At 36.3% G+C, this 14,802-nt stretch overlaps 1 protein-coding gene across 3 annotated transcripts in view; it reads right to left on the bottom strand.

Moving 5' to 3' along the window:
* Positions 1-5,781, bottom strand: part of LOC123563402 (beta-1,3-galactosyltransferase 9-like) — a 46,639-nt gene extending 40,858 nt beyond the window's left edge. Inside the window, exon 1 of one of the 3 annotated variants that reach the window (XR_008368587.1) lies at positions 5,652-5,781. The gene's annotated coding sequence lies outside the window, so the exon portion shown is untranslated. Of the gene's footprint in view, positions 1-4,548; positions 4,754-5,651 lie in introns of those variants that run through there. The other 2 variants (XR_008368584.1, XM_053531284.1) reach the window with 2 other exon arrangements.
* Positions 5,782-14,802: the final 9,021 nt, after the last annotated feature.

Raw genomic sequence — 14,802 nt, 5'->3', positions numbered from 1 at the left:
CCCTGTAATTACTATAAGTACTCTTTCTTTCCAGCCACCATAGTGCTTTGGAATTCCCTTTTAGTACAACTTGTGCAAGCCCCCACCCTGAATCAGTTTAAGCAGGGTGTGACCAATCTTGTACACAATGCTTAACATGATAGACCTGTTTTTAAACTGCTTTTATCTGTAAATCTTTCTTGTTTTTAACACTATCAACTGTATTCATACTTGCAATACACATCGTGTATTACTTTTATCCTCCTATCCAATCTACTTTTAACTTCTTGTACAGGCGCGCAGCTGCACATAACACTCGCAGAGAGGAGTGCTGCAGTATAAATAGATAGATAGACTGAAAAAATGTTGAAAAAGACGTTAAACCCGAACATACACATATATTTTACTCGGACTTTATCATAGACTCCCTGTGTAAAATCTCAAACTTTTAACTAAAATAAAGGTATTAAATCGATATAATATTTCAATGAAACTTCAAAGTTTCGTTGTTTGTAGCATCATCTGGGGCATGTGCAGTAAAAATCTTAATTTGATTTCTAAAATAGTGTGATATTTATTTCTAAATTCACTATATGTTCATTTTAATATACTTCGTTATACCCAAGTGGAAACTGGCAGGTACTCGAAAATGCAGTTCTCTGATTGGTCGATTAGAACCCCTAATGTACTGTGATGTCATGATAAAGTTTAGTTTCAATACATCAGTACAAACTAAAGTTAATGGGCGGAAATCAATTTTTCTATTTTTAACAACAGTAACCTTGACCTTGATCCAAATGACCCCAATGCAATCCCAGCCTTCGTCTCCTTATCATCTATCTACAGGCCAAATTTGGTATCTATAGTTTGTTCCAAACTAAAGTTTTTGTGCGGAAACCAAGTTTGACGCCCGCCCGACGACATACCTCAATCTAATAACTGTTTTTCTACGAAAACCTGGTTAATAAAAAGAAACTTTGTTTGTTTCAATGTAAGATTGAAAGATATTTCACTCGTGAACACCATAGTTAACATTTAATTATAGTGTTAACTCGGTGAAATATAGATCTACTATTTCGATCTTACACAGAAACAAACAAATATCCTCTAGATTCTAAATCATTTCGTGAAAATGAAAACAAAAAACAAACAGAAAAAAAACAACAAAAAACGTTGACATACATAGACTAGTTTTAGGGAAAAAAACCGCTCAAGATTCATAAGAGAATTACACCAATCTGCAGGATGTTTAGGTGCTATCTTAAATTGAATCTTGTCTATCTGTCAAACAAAGAACAATAGCCATTTAAACTTTGATAATATGGCTAAAGTTTAGTGTTAAAAAGTAGGAGATTTAAGAGAGCAGGTAATAATTATGTAAACAAAACAGCAAAATCCTTGATTTTTTTCATCCTCATTAAACAATGCGTTCGTCATAATGATGTCCAGCTTTAGCATGAATGCTTTTGAGGGATGAGGTATAGCAAGATGCAGATGATGTAGTTATTTAAGATTTTGACTTACATCAAAATGCAGAATGAAAATAATGGAATGAATAAAAAAGAAATTATTAATTTTACACGGTTATTGTATAATTTAAAAGGGAACAATCATTATTATCTGCACTTCCTTTTAGTACCGTTAACGTCAATATATATAAGCTTACGAACACCAGATTTTTTTTCTGCGACCAGCATTTACTCTTTCAAGATTGCCGCGTTCTTAGTTTAGATTAATATGTTCATGCAGTGCATAAACGGAGGAGACGAAGCTAGTTGACCGACAGGTGGCACAATATAGAATTTTCTAGCTTTAGTAACTAACACTGACCTTGACCATTTCACATTTAAATGTTTCTTTTTTTACCAAAACAGAAAATGTTGATTTTATTTGTTTCACGACGCATTAAAACAGTAAAGATTATATGTAGAAAAAAATAAATCATAGACCCTGATTAGAAACCCTACTCTTCCCTTGCCCTAAAAATTCCAACATGAAAAAACATTACAAAAGACCAATACATTGGACCACTATTTATATTAGCTAAGTTCTGCTGACCTTGAACTTGACTCAACTGAATCCTATACACCCCAAACTTGGTTTTCCAATATGTCATTTTTTTTTCATTTTTTTTTTCGCACACCAGACTGACGTTTCCTGTGAATTTACATATGCCGGCAAAATCTTGCACCCCACAAGCCAGATGACTCTCGTGCTCTTTGTTAATGACAACAGTTACTAACGATTGGTAAACTGATTATACATTTTATGTAAAATGCGATAAAAATCATATACCTTGATGATTGCTCTTCGTTCCATATACTCGTAACTGTTGTTTATTTCTCGATTAAAAATAAAAAAAATAAAACAAAAACACTCAACAGGCCTATAGATTCCCTATACTTTTCGCATTCCCGCATAGGGTGTCTGTGTAGGGCCATCTGTTTAGAGAAAATTGTAAAATAACTGTGCAATTATTGTTTTTTGTTTGTTTGTTTATATTTGTGCTGTATGTATATGTTCTTATTTGTGTTTATACATATTTGCTCATTGTATGTAAATTGTATTTATATTTCTCATCTTATGGTGGAATAAAAGATATATCTATCTATCTGTTTTCTTTTGGTGTAACTCGGCAGCGTCTCTTTATCACTAAAACAGGATATTCCCATCTGCATCTAAAACTAGTGACAGATTATTGCAATGTAGCAAAGTGAAGTTCCACTTGTCTATTTTAATTTATGAAATAATATAATTATTATATTTGTATGTGCATGTCCTTACAGTTACTGTATCAGTACTTCGTACTCTGTTAAAATCTTGTCTACACTCTGTGGTCCGTGTTTGTCTTATCGTGTCTAGTCATATGTCTCCTTGTTTTGCGAGAGGGAATATGTTTTGACTGATCAGCTACGCTCTCTGCTCGAATAACAACTTTTTGGAGCGAACTTACATTTTTTAGAATCGGGCCATAGTGAATGAACAAAAGTTCCTAGTATGTTAAAGCATTTTGTATTCATATAATCCGTCCTCTTTACTTTATATAAGTGTACTTTTCATAGACGTATCTGATAAGCTATTTTATTTGCAAATGTTGAATTAGTAATAACCGCGAGAGGTGTATTGTTTTGTGAAATCTGCGTATTTCCTCTTTCGCTATTGTTGTAATAAAATCCGTATTGTTTTATGTTCCTGGTTTTACGGTTTTAAGTCTTTAGGTTTTCTTTATGCGTGCTACACTGGTACTTTGTCCAACAAGAAGTATCTTTAAAAAGATACATGGCCGCAGTAGTCAATGTAAAACGTGCATGCACTCTGCACTTTTACATACGATCGGGTATTTATAAAGCAAAACAAAATGTAGTTTTTAAAGTAAAATTTTCATGTTATTTTATATAGAACATAGTTTACAGAACACTTGTTAATCATAATCTAGGAACTTTGACAAAAAATAAGACTAAAATTGAGGGGTGTGGGTGGGGCGAAATTAACATTTTTAAAATCGTAGACTGGGGGATGAATTGATTAGGGAACGAGCTGACAGTAAATCGTTTACGGATGATGACTCCATATCAGAGTGGCAGAGTCGAAATCTGCCACAGTTCCACTACCGAGGAGATTCAGGTTTATGGCGGTTTACAATTTATTTCCACAGAAATCTTGCAACAGATTATATTGTCTAACAATACAGCTTAGAGCACCTGCACACCCCTTAAGAAAATAGTATCTATTCCATTCGGAAACCTGTGGAATTTTTCATCCACCAATCAAAGCGTAAATTTTCCTTTAAAATGATCTTCACCCCAGATATAAACAGGAAGTAAAGATGAAATCAATACATGCCTGCGGTCGGAATAAATAAAAACTACAACATGGATGAGTTCACCATAAACCCTATTACAGTAATCTTATTCAGAACTCATTTTATTGAACGGACATGATATTGAGGTTGCCCATCCATCTATTAATCCACCACGCCACCAACCCAAAGGCATCTTCAAACTAATGACCAGGTGTTCAATTTTGAAAAAAAAAACTGGTTAACATAATATGAATCTGTCATTCTGAATAATGAAACATATCATTGTGGTTATTAATAATTGTATGTTCATCTCTGTGTTTCGGAAAATCCCCTTCCCGAATTTTGTCCGAGGAACATAATTATTATAGCACATTCTTAGCTGTTTCCATTGTGATGGAGCAATTTCGACATGTTTATAACACGTTATTTATTTATTTGGGTTTTACGGCGCACCAACACAGTATAGGTTATATGGCGCCGAACAAGACTACAAATTTTGGTTTCACATCTCATTTACATCGAAATAAAAACATGAGGTATGGAATCAAAATTTGCATACCTGCTGGAATCACAGAGTTACAGCAAAACCAAGTGTTAAGACCCTATTAACACGAATTCAAATGGTTTATGGCCCGCGGTATAGTTGTTTTAATAGAACACTGATTAATATACCATGAACACTTCCGGATTTTATATATTATTTCGACAATATAAGTGTTTCCTTACTAGAGTCTACTTTAAATAAACAAAAATTATTTTAAACTTACCAGTTATATATTTCAGTTTTTGCCCTAAAATCCACCTTTACACACGCATTTCCTGAACTAAACCAAATTAGTGTCCGTTTACATCGTCATATCTTATTTATTTAATGTGTATAAGTTTGTGCGTATAAAACGAGAATGGAAGAAACAATTTTAACTCAATTTTCCGGTTTGTCAGGTTTTGTTTGTCTGAAAAATGTCACCAAAGGATCTTTCTAAATACATTAATTCAATCACTTAAAATGTTTCATTTTATGAAATTTGGTACATTGTAAATATAGGTAAGCTAACACCCGACTCCCCTATTTTGAGACTTTTAACTTGCTCTTTTAAATCGTTTTGTAAATGAAATTTGATTTCTTGGACGCTCCGCGATAATTATTTCTTAGGACTAATAGCAACGTAAACATGTATACAAATTTCACATTATGCCCATAATCAACTAACTTCGATGTCGAGGTTTTAAACTGATAGCTTGAATATTGGTAAGTCCGCTGTTGATCAGAAGTATTAGAGGAAGAAAACAATGCAAAATGAAGTGGAAAACACTAAACAGTATATGACATTTCAAGTACAGGAATGTTACGACAAAAATCAAAGTTGGAGATAAAATACTTTATTTAAGTGTCTGCATAAATATACTTTTCAGACCACTTTAAGATACTTAGGTTGGTGTAGTTCAAACAACATCTTTAGCATGATACTAATTAATGTCCATATATTATATCGGCCAATATCATGATGCTTGATATATTTACTTGTACATTATTTGGGAAGTCAATTTCTGAATTTATTTAATTTGTTTCTGTCAGAATAATTCAGCAGAGTAACTTAAATCTACACGTCTAGTGTTCGTTTGTTCCGATTCTCATTAACGCATCTTTTCAGACCAAAAGCTGTTAGTGTTTCCTATCCCTTTTCTCTCTTTTCGTTGCTTTCTTTTACCAATGTTGTTAAAATATACGTTTATATTTCACATATGTTAATAACATATACATCTAAATTTTACATGTATTATTTAAATTATTATGCGTCTCAATTTAAAATATGTTTTAGCATATACGTCAATATTTTACAAATGTCTATATTTTACATGTGTTACTTACATATAATTTATTCCATAATTTACACGCGTTACTTGCATATATGACTATATCTCACATACGTTATTTACATGTACGTGTCTCTATTTTACAGATGTTATTTACAAATAATTCCATACTTTACATATATGTTATCTACATTTATGTATATAGTTTATGTGTTCATCATCTGCTATATCAGCACGATCAGTAACAGGTAAAAAGATATCTACATATAAACCGAGCAGGAGAATATCATTTTCACTGATTAACTTGCCGTATTTTGATACAAATTATGGTTTTCAAGCTCATCACGAACGTTTCCAATTACTGCAGTTTATTTGTCTGAACGTTTTAAATAAAACCTTTGTAAATGACACTACAAAAAGAGGAAAAATCAAAAGTTTTACAAACGGCAACAAAACCATAATCAAAGCGCCCAAAACACTTAAAAAGGTAATGGTGGTATGAATTTAAGTCCTCGGATTTCAAGCAGTCTGAAAGAAATTGAAATTTTCATATTTTGAAAAAAAAAACAGCCTGTAGATCATTATCTTTAAGAAAAAAGCTTGTTTTCTTTAAATGTTGTATCTTATAAATCTCATTTACAATCAGTTGATTGTAACTAATTCGAAAAGTTCAAATATGTCATACGAATGATAACAGTGACTATAGAAGGCCATATAGCTAGAGGATACTTTAATTTCGCTCGTGTAGTAAATGTTTACATGTAATTTGATACTGCATTTGACTATAAAGCGAAATAAAACTGGCTCATGAGTACAAATTAATACCGATTAAGACTGTCGACAATATGCGGAAAAGCGGCGGAATTCAAATTTCATTTCTCAAATGAGTAAAGTGGTAAACACGAGTTATTTCCCATCTAAAGATGGTCATGTACATAGCGAACATAAGATTTTTAGCGCCCATGCAGTTACACATACTTCATACATATAATCTGACTAGAATCACAAGCATTCGGTGTTTTTTAGTTCTCTTGGAATAGTGCAGGGACATCAGGAGGGAAAAATCGCGCCGTAACGACTAAAATAAGGAAAACTTTGTATCGTAATTCAAGTATATCTTTCATTGATACTTTAAGTTGAAGGCAGATCAATTCCCAATTTAGGCAAGACCTTGTTTCATATTATTTACCAAATATATAGATTGATGAATTAACACGAGGTGTGGAAATTCCATTAAAGTACACACCATTTTAAAGATATGCTTCTAAACTACAAAGTAACACTAACAACAACAAAAGCCGCCACTGGGAAAACACTGGCCTTGAATGAATAAAATATATGTGGAAGACTTGGCTACGATGTAAGTTTGAAACAGGCGAGGAAATCTACATAGTAATGGTGAACTTGACCTTGACCCCTTATGCATTTCCAGCCACAGCTTTTCTACAAGCTTTCTATTTCAACAATCAATCCAAACTTAAGTTATAATGCCCTTGATCCCACTGACACTATATGCAATCTCAACCTCGGTCTTTCTTTAGACCCTTATATGTAAAGTTTTATTTCAATACGGTATAACAATCTGAAGTAATCTTGTTTAACATACACTATTTTTTTTTTCAAGTAAATTGACTTGACCCACTGAGGACCCCAACCTTGGAAATGACATAAGCCTGCTTAAAGTGATGTTTCATTTCAGTTATACTATTTCTAGTAACTGTGACCTTAATCTTGACCCCACAGACTCAATATGCAGTTTTACATGATATTTAAATAAAATACTGTAATGGAATTCTCCCTTACAAAATGAACGTCATGAAATTATGTGACAAATAAACATTTAGCATACAAGTAACTGCTGAACTAGAATAATTTAACTTAATACAAGGACTGTTTTCAATATTTAAAGTGTTTATATACGTCATACCTAAGTAACTTTCCTTCTAATGGACTGTTTCCTACAAAGATTCTTCATAAAAATTAGAATGTCATCGTTGTTGACATTTCTCCTTGTGAGAGAGTACTCTACATTAGGATACGTAACTCTTGCCATAATTAGTACAGGAGGCAGATGGTTCTTTTAGCGAATAAATTAATTACTCCCCGACACGTACAGGAAGAGATTTTTACCACATCATGACTATCTACAGACGTATTGGATTATTTCTGACGCTGCTGCCTTGTGCCATTTACGGTATTTAAAAATTGCGGACACGGAATTTTGGACTACTTCTACATTTTAGGGTCCGGCTTTTCGTGAATGTATCTTTGTTATGAATGAAACTTTTAGGGATTCATATTTATGCTTAAATAACTTTAAGCCTGATGTAAGCCGGATATTTCACATCAATTTTAACATTTTACTATGTATGTACTATACTATATATTGTTAGCGTAACAAATTTCGTCTGCATGTATCACTACGCTCAGCGTATAATGCTCCGGCTTTTTGTCAATATGTTATTTCATAATGTATATCATGTATAATTATGTGGCTTTTCTTTTAAGCCGTGCTCGTAGTACTCCAGCCTGAAATGTAACGCACTTTTAATGTTCTCATTGTTAAATGTTGCTTTGGGCGTATCACAGTACCTAGTCTTAAGCCGGGATTTTCATTGGTCAAAGCCGTTGCCATTGGCACTCCAAAGGCTATAAATACGGGTGTCCGCGTTCAGTCGGTATCTTCTTCTCAACCGTAAAACCTTGAGAAGTAAAACTCACAGACGAGTCATTTCTATCAAGACATATATTTTTCCATCCAGAAATACATTAACAGTTCTTTAGCAAGGTAAAAGAAACACTTATTAGGCAGTCTTAACTTTATTTTAAAGAGCAGAAAGTCAAATTCATAGAATAGGCACTTTTAGCCTTACAGAACAACAACAACAACAATATTATGAAGTAAATACAAGACCATGTAAAACCGAACCTTGCAGTATGCCTAGTCTGAATTATCATGTTATGGCAGAACCAAAGAGATGCATTGGTCTACGTAATTCTACTTATATTCACATATTATAATGCTTTGTACTGGGTGTAGATGCTATATATAACTGCTTTGACTGAAGAAGATCCCATTGCATAGGCCTAGGTCCTCCATTGTTAATCTATGACGATGTATTTATTTCTACGGTGTAATATCATTACTACGATGCCATATTGTCAACTTCTGGAACGTACTTTTGTGTTATGTAAGCGTTATACGATTATTATGATGTCGCAATATTAAAGAGCTACTTTTAACCGTTCATCCGAGTTCCTGTGGTAATTTGAAGGTATTGATGTAAACCAGAAAGGAATACCTGTATATATATGCACTTCGTCTTAACTGATGGTGATGTATGTATTCGGTTATCATTATGGTCCGGTATCCTGACTAGATAGGACCGAAAAGGTTTTCCCCAAGGTATATGATATATATATTGACGCATCTACAGAGATTTCCAATATCGACGCATCCAAAGAGGTTGTCCCAGAGATACATTTCAACGCATCTGGTGTTAATCCAAACATACACTTGTATTTGGATGCCTTATCAGGGGAGATGTTGATGTGCAAATACCAGTTATTACTAAGTAGATCGGTATCCTGATTAAAAAGGATGTGCAACTACCCAGGGGGTAGCTCCTTACAACTTGGTGTCAGAAGTGGGATACCTTTTCTTTTAAGGTATCCATGAGACGAACTCACCCTGGTGGAATGGAGCGAATACCAGATGGTCAAGCATTGGACGCGAACCCATAGGAGTTCAAGATGTATATTAACTATACCTTTTTACTTTTAGACACATGAAGATAGCATCATATGCAAACACACTAGTTTGGCAATCGAAGACCTATGCAATGGTAGTTTTTTTATTTTGTCTGTATCAAAGGACCCTTGACACAGACTATTAATCTATTTATTCTTTTATATTTGTAAATAGCAAACATGACTGATTCCGATTCCGAAGTACAGTTCAATATCCTGAGGAATGGGGACGATATACCTGATCATGCACAGAATGATGACAGTGCAAATGAAGTAGATCAAGTGGCCTACTACACTATGCCGTCAGCATCAGATACAGACGTAGATGATGAGGTACAAGATTTAACTAGACAAGGAAATGGTAGTAATGTTCCGCAGGATAACAATGTCAGTAGTAACAAAGCTGGAAGTGGAGATATACCAGATGATGAGCAGTACATAATACACCGACAGAGTAATGTTGAAAACCGCAGAACTAGACGTAGAGTAAACTTTGACAAACATGATGACAACATTAACGATATTGACGATACAAAAACAGTTGGACTTGACAGAAGACAGAGAAGACGTGGGACCACATCAAGGTATACAAACAACCGACATCAATATACTGACTCTGACGAAAGTGAAGATGACGATGGTCAGGCTTTACAGAGACCATGTAGAGTGAATCAACAACAGAAGGTAAGACGTGGTCCTAGTATCATTGAAGAAGGTAACTACAGAGGTTTCAATGATGGTTATGTACCAGAGAGAAAATGATGTTCTTATCCGCAAAGAAAATTCAAAGAGAAACAGGTCACATCTTCCTGTAATTAAACCTGGAATATATGATGGTAATGAAGATTGGGAAAGTTATTTTTCACATTTCTTAAAGTGTGCCGACCTTGGTTAATGGTCAGATGAAGAAAAAGCACTTACTTTAGCATCTTGTTTGAAGGGTTCAGCAAGAACGTTTTATTTAGGACTGCGAACAAGAGAGCAAAGACTGTATGTAGTCTTGGTATAGAAACTATCAGAAAGATTTGAAAGTACCAGACAACTGACCAGATATTTAACCAAATTTGAAACTAGAAAGCGTAATTTAGGAGAAACTGTCGCATCTTACGGAGATGATTTGAGACTTTTAGCACGAACAGCTTACCCCGACCTTGGAACAGAGGCACAAGAATCCCTTGCCCTTCATCAGCTTTACAAGAATATAAGCCCTGATCTGAAGTATAGATATATGGACAGAAATTGCAACACAATTGAACAAGCCGTAGAAATTGTAGAAAGATATGAATCAATCTAAGGAGTTGATGACAAAAAGAGGTCAACTGTACGTAATATTACAAACACTGGCAAGCCAAGTACTTATTCAGCAACGAAGGGGGCTAATAGCAACATTACTATAGAAGGTGAGATAATGAACCAAATGCAAAACATCCTGAGCCGACTTGACAAAATGGAGACAAAGATAGATAAGGAGGGTACGAATGAGAAAGATAAGAGATGCAGGGGTGACCGTTATGAACGGAGGTTTTCTGGTTGTTTCTTATGCAAGGGGATGGACCATTATGCAAGGGATTGCCCAAAACATGGTCAGAAGTCGGAAAACCTCAGACCGCTAGCTTGAGTGGCCAACTGTTAGCAGATGATGAAAGCCAGGATGACGAACAATTAGAAAAGTGATTAGACGACTTGATGATTTGACGTACCTGACTCGCACTTCAAATAAAATGGTACCAAAGGCGGTACACATTGATAGACTTCTTCCCTACCGAGGCACAAACCTACCACGGTGGATTCGAGACTTGAAACAGATTACTTGAACAATGAAAGTCCAGCGAATCCATAACAATAATACCAATCTAAACCATTTGGATGACAGAGTCAGTGACCATAATGGCTTATGCAATGTGGATCGTTTAATGAGTAAAGGATGTCCCAAGTAACAAAGTTCTTTTACCACTATATTATCAGTATGGTACTCAACTGCTTGTCGTGTAGCCAAGGATTTCCAAACAAGGATCGCTTGAGGAACCACTTTATGAGTAAGCCTCATCGCTTTTTGGAGGTCGTCTGTGCGTGGTGCTCTGCCAGAATTAGAAGACCGATAGATCTGCGTGCACACATTTTCTCCAAGCATCGAGCTGTGGCGAAAGAGCATGGAAATGACTTTCCATCAGTTGCAGAAGCCTTCTACGCAGCGGTTGAACCTAGGGCCTTCCGGACATGTATGAAAGGAGTCCCTGTCGAGTCTCCAAGCGTCCTGATCATGAAGGAGCAGCTTTTGAAGGGTAACGCCCGAACACCTGACGAGTGGCAGCGAGGTTGGGAGAGGCAAGGTCCCCACTCTACAGTAAGATACAGCACCACGGAAGTCAGTAAGCCAGAGGCTGGATCTTACTCTCCAACAAAGCCTGAGATTTGGACGGTCCAGTCAGTGGAAATTGGAGGCTTCGTTTCCAAGGTAGTTGCGTACAGCGGAAGTGGGCTTCATCATCGTCTTACCCTGGAAAGTGTGGAGCAGAGGTGCCGGGACAGACTGATGAGAGTTATGGGAGCGATCAGGGAGATACCAAACCTCCAGCACAAGCAGTGGTCAACATCTGAAGTAACATCGGAAGTGGGCAAGATCCTCAAGGCGATTGGACTAGATGGGATGACGGTGATAAAAACTGAGGTCAACCGATGGAAGCCGGCAGACTTGAGCTCAAGCCCACCTCGAAAAAGACTAGCGTTGTCACCTGCATTATCCTTCACATCATCAATGCTGTCTATGCCGCCTCTTCTTTCTCCTTTGCATGTGCCGGACCTGGACTACAGTTTCAGTGAGTCAGAGTCTCCTGATGCCACTACTACGACCTCTATAGCAACCATCACTTCATCCATCTCTACGTCTAGTACTTTAACTACTGCTCTCACAGGAACAATGCCACGGGTACAACAATGTCTTCTTGATCAGCTGCGTCCACATCATCGTCTGGAACCACACAGTCATCTTCTTGTGTAACGTCTTATGTGTGTTCATCCGTCTCTATTTCAAGCTCTTCAACCACTGCTCTCTCAGGAACGACTTCTTCAAGTATGATGATGTCTTCTCCATCAACTACATCCTCATCATCCTCTGGAACCACTCAGTCATCTTATCGTCCAACGTCTCCTTCTGTTTGTTCATCCATATCTGCCGTCTTCTCAACTTCTGGTACCACTGGGTAACTGACCACAGCTACTTCTACAGTTACTACTACAGCAACCGTGTGCTCTTCTTCATCATCTGGAACAAAACCCCGTACTTCATCAGTTAGACAGAAGTCTGTAACCTCCACTGTTTTATCATCATCTGTTTCTGGCAAGAAGACCGAAGTTATTTCTTCCATGGACAGCGCTTCAGGACTTTTCCTTCCTACTGTCTCTCCGCCAAGATTATCTTCCTCAGTTCTCCTACCAAATCTCCTACCAAATGACGTGACGAAGGAATCAGAGATTTATACTGCCACGCCTACTACCACAGATTCCGACAGCGAGATATCTACTGCAGAGTTAGCATCTCTTCTTCTTTCTGGTGAGATGCCGCTTTTCCCTCCTGCCCGACGTGATTGGGACACTGCACCATCCATCATCATACCAATACCAGGACCACTAAGAACTTGGCCACCTACAGACTGGAGAACCCTCTCACCTGACTCTCACCTGACAACCGCCTTCTTATGTGGCAGACTGTTTCTACATCATTAGCTGTTCAATGGGACATGTCATTAGACCGGAGCTTCATCATGGATGCCTTCCAGTTTCTCGCCCTTCCAGGAACCAAGGAGTCTGATCTTACTTCAGCTGAATCCCGTCTTCGTCATGCAAACTTCACTGGATCACTTCTCTTATCGCTATCTACGAGTCAGGATATCCAAACAGTTTCAGCGCACAGCCAGGACCTTATCGCGACTTCCTTGCCAGCTTGAGCCACATTCCAGTTAGAATATGAACATTTTCGCTTGAAATAGTTTTAAAGGTGACGTAATTTATTACGTAGTAACATTATTAAATATTATTATTATGGACTTTGTCAGATACAGGAGTATCTAATTCTGGGGAGTGTGTAATGGAATTCTCCCTTACAAAATGAACGTCATGAAATTATGTGACAAATAAACATTTAGCATACAAGTAACTGCTGAACTAGAATAATTTATTTTAATACAAGGACTGTTTTCAATATTTAAAGTGTTTATATACGTCATACCTAAGTAACTTTCCTTCAAATGGACTGTTTCCTACAAAGATTCTTCATAAAAATTAGAATGTAATCGTTGTTAACATTTCTCCTTGTGAGAGAGTACTCTACATTAGGATACGTAACTCTTGCCATAATAAGTACAGGAGGCAGATGGTTCTTTTAGCGAATAAATTAATTACTCCCCGACACGTACAGGAAGAGATTTTTACCATATCATGACAATCTACAGACGTATTGGAACATTTCTGACACTGTTCCTTTCTTTTAAGCCGTGTTCATAGTACTCGAGCCTGAAATGTAACGCACTTTTAATGTTCTCATTGTTAAATGTTGCTTTGGGCGTATCACAGTACCTAGTCTTAAGCCGGGATTTTCATTGGTCAAAGCCGTTGCCATTGGCACTCCAAAGGTTATAAATACGGGTGTCCGCGTTCAGTCGGTATCTTCTTCTCAACCGTAAAACCTTGAGAAGTAAAACTCACAGACGAGTCATTTCTATCAAGAAATATATTTTTCTATTCAGAAATACTTTAACAGCTCTTTAGGAAGGTAAAAGAAACACTTATTAGGCAGTCTTAACTTTATTTTAAAGAGCAGAAAGTCAAATTCATAGAATAGGCACTTTTAGCATTACAGAACAACAATATTATGAAGTAAATACAAGACCATGTAAAACCGAACCTTGCAGTGTGCCTAGTCTGAATAACCATGTTATGGCAGAACCAAAGAGATGCATTGATCTACGTAATTCTACTTATATAGAGATAGTACCTAAGTTTTTCAAATCATAGGTTTGAAGTTAAAAAGCTTTGAAATGAAGAGAAATGTCCATATATTTCTCAAAAACAGAAATATAGACAATATTTTAACCAGAAGTGCAGAGTTATGAGCATTTAATATTTTCATGATAACGAAAATTTTGTGATCAAGGAAATGTAACTCTTCTTGAACATGCAGAGCATAAACATCAAAGGGACATAATATAGTCAATATTTTCTAATCGGGTGCATTTGATTTAACATTCAACTTTGATCTGGATTGCTAAATACTGATCCATGATACTGTGTGCTAAAAATTTAGAACATCTGGAACAGTCTATTAACAGCAAAACCATGCTTTAGCAGAATCTAAATAGAGTTAAGCTCCAACTGGGACTCGAACCCAGGACCTCTCACCCCTAAGGCAGACACTCTACCACTTCCCTATAACAGCAGTAGCTAATAGCTATGCAGTTTAA

This window comes from Mercenaria mercenaria, chromosome 2 (assembly GCF_021730395.1).
Source record: "Mercenaria mercenaria strain notata chromosome 2, MADL_Memer_1, whole genome shotgun sequence".
In the NCBI taxonomy this organism is placed as follows: domain Eukaryota; kingdom Metazoa; phylum Mollusca; class Bivalvia; order Venerida; family Veneridae; genus Mercenaria; species Mercenaria mercenaria.
Note: the sequence above shows the minus strand (reverse complement) of the source record. Positions and strands in the feature narration are given on the sequence as shown.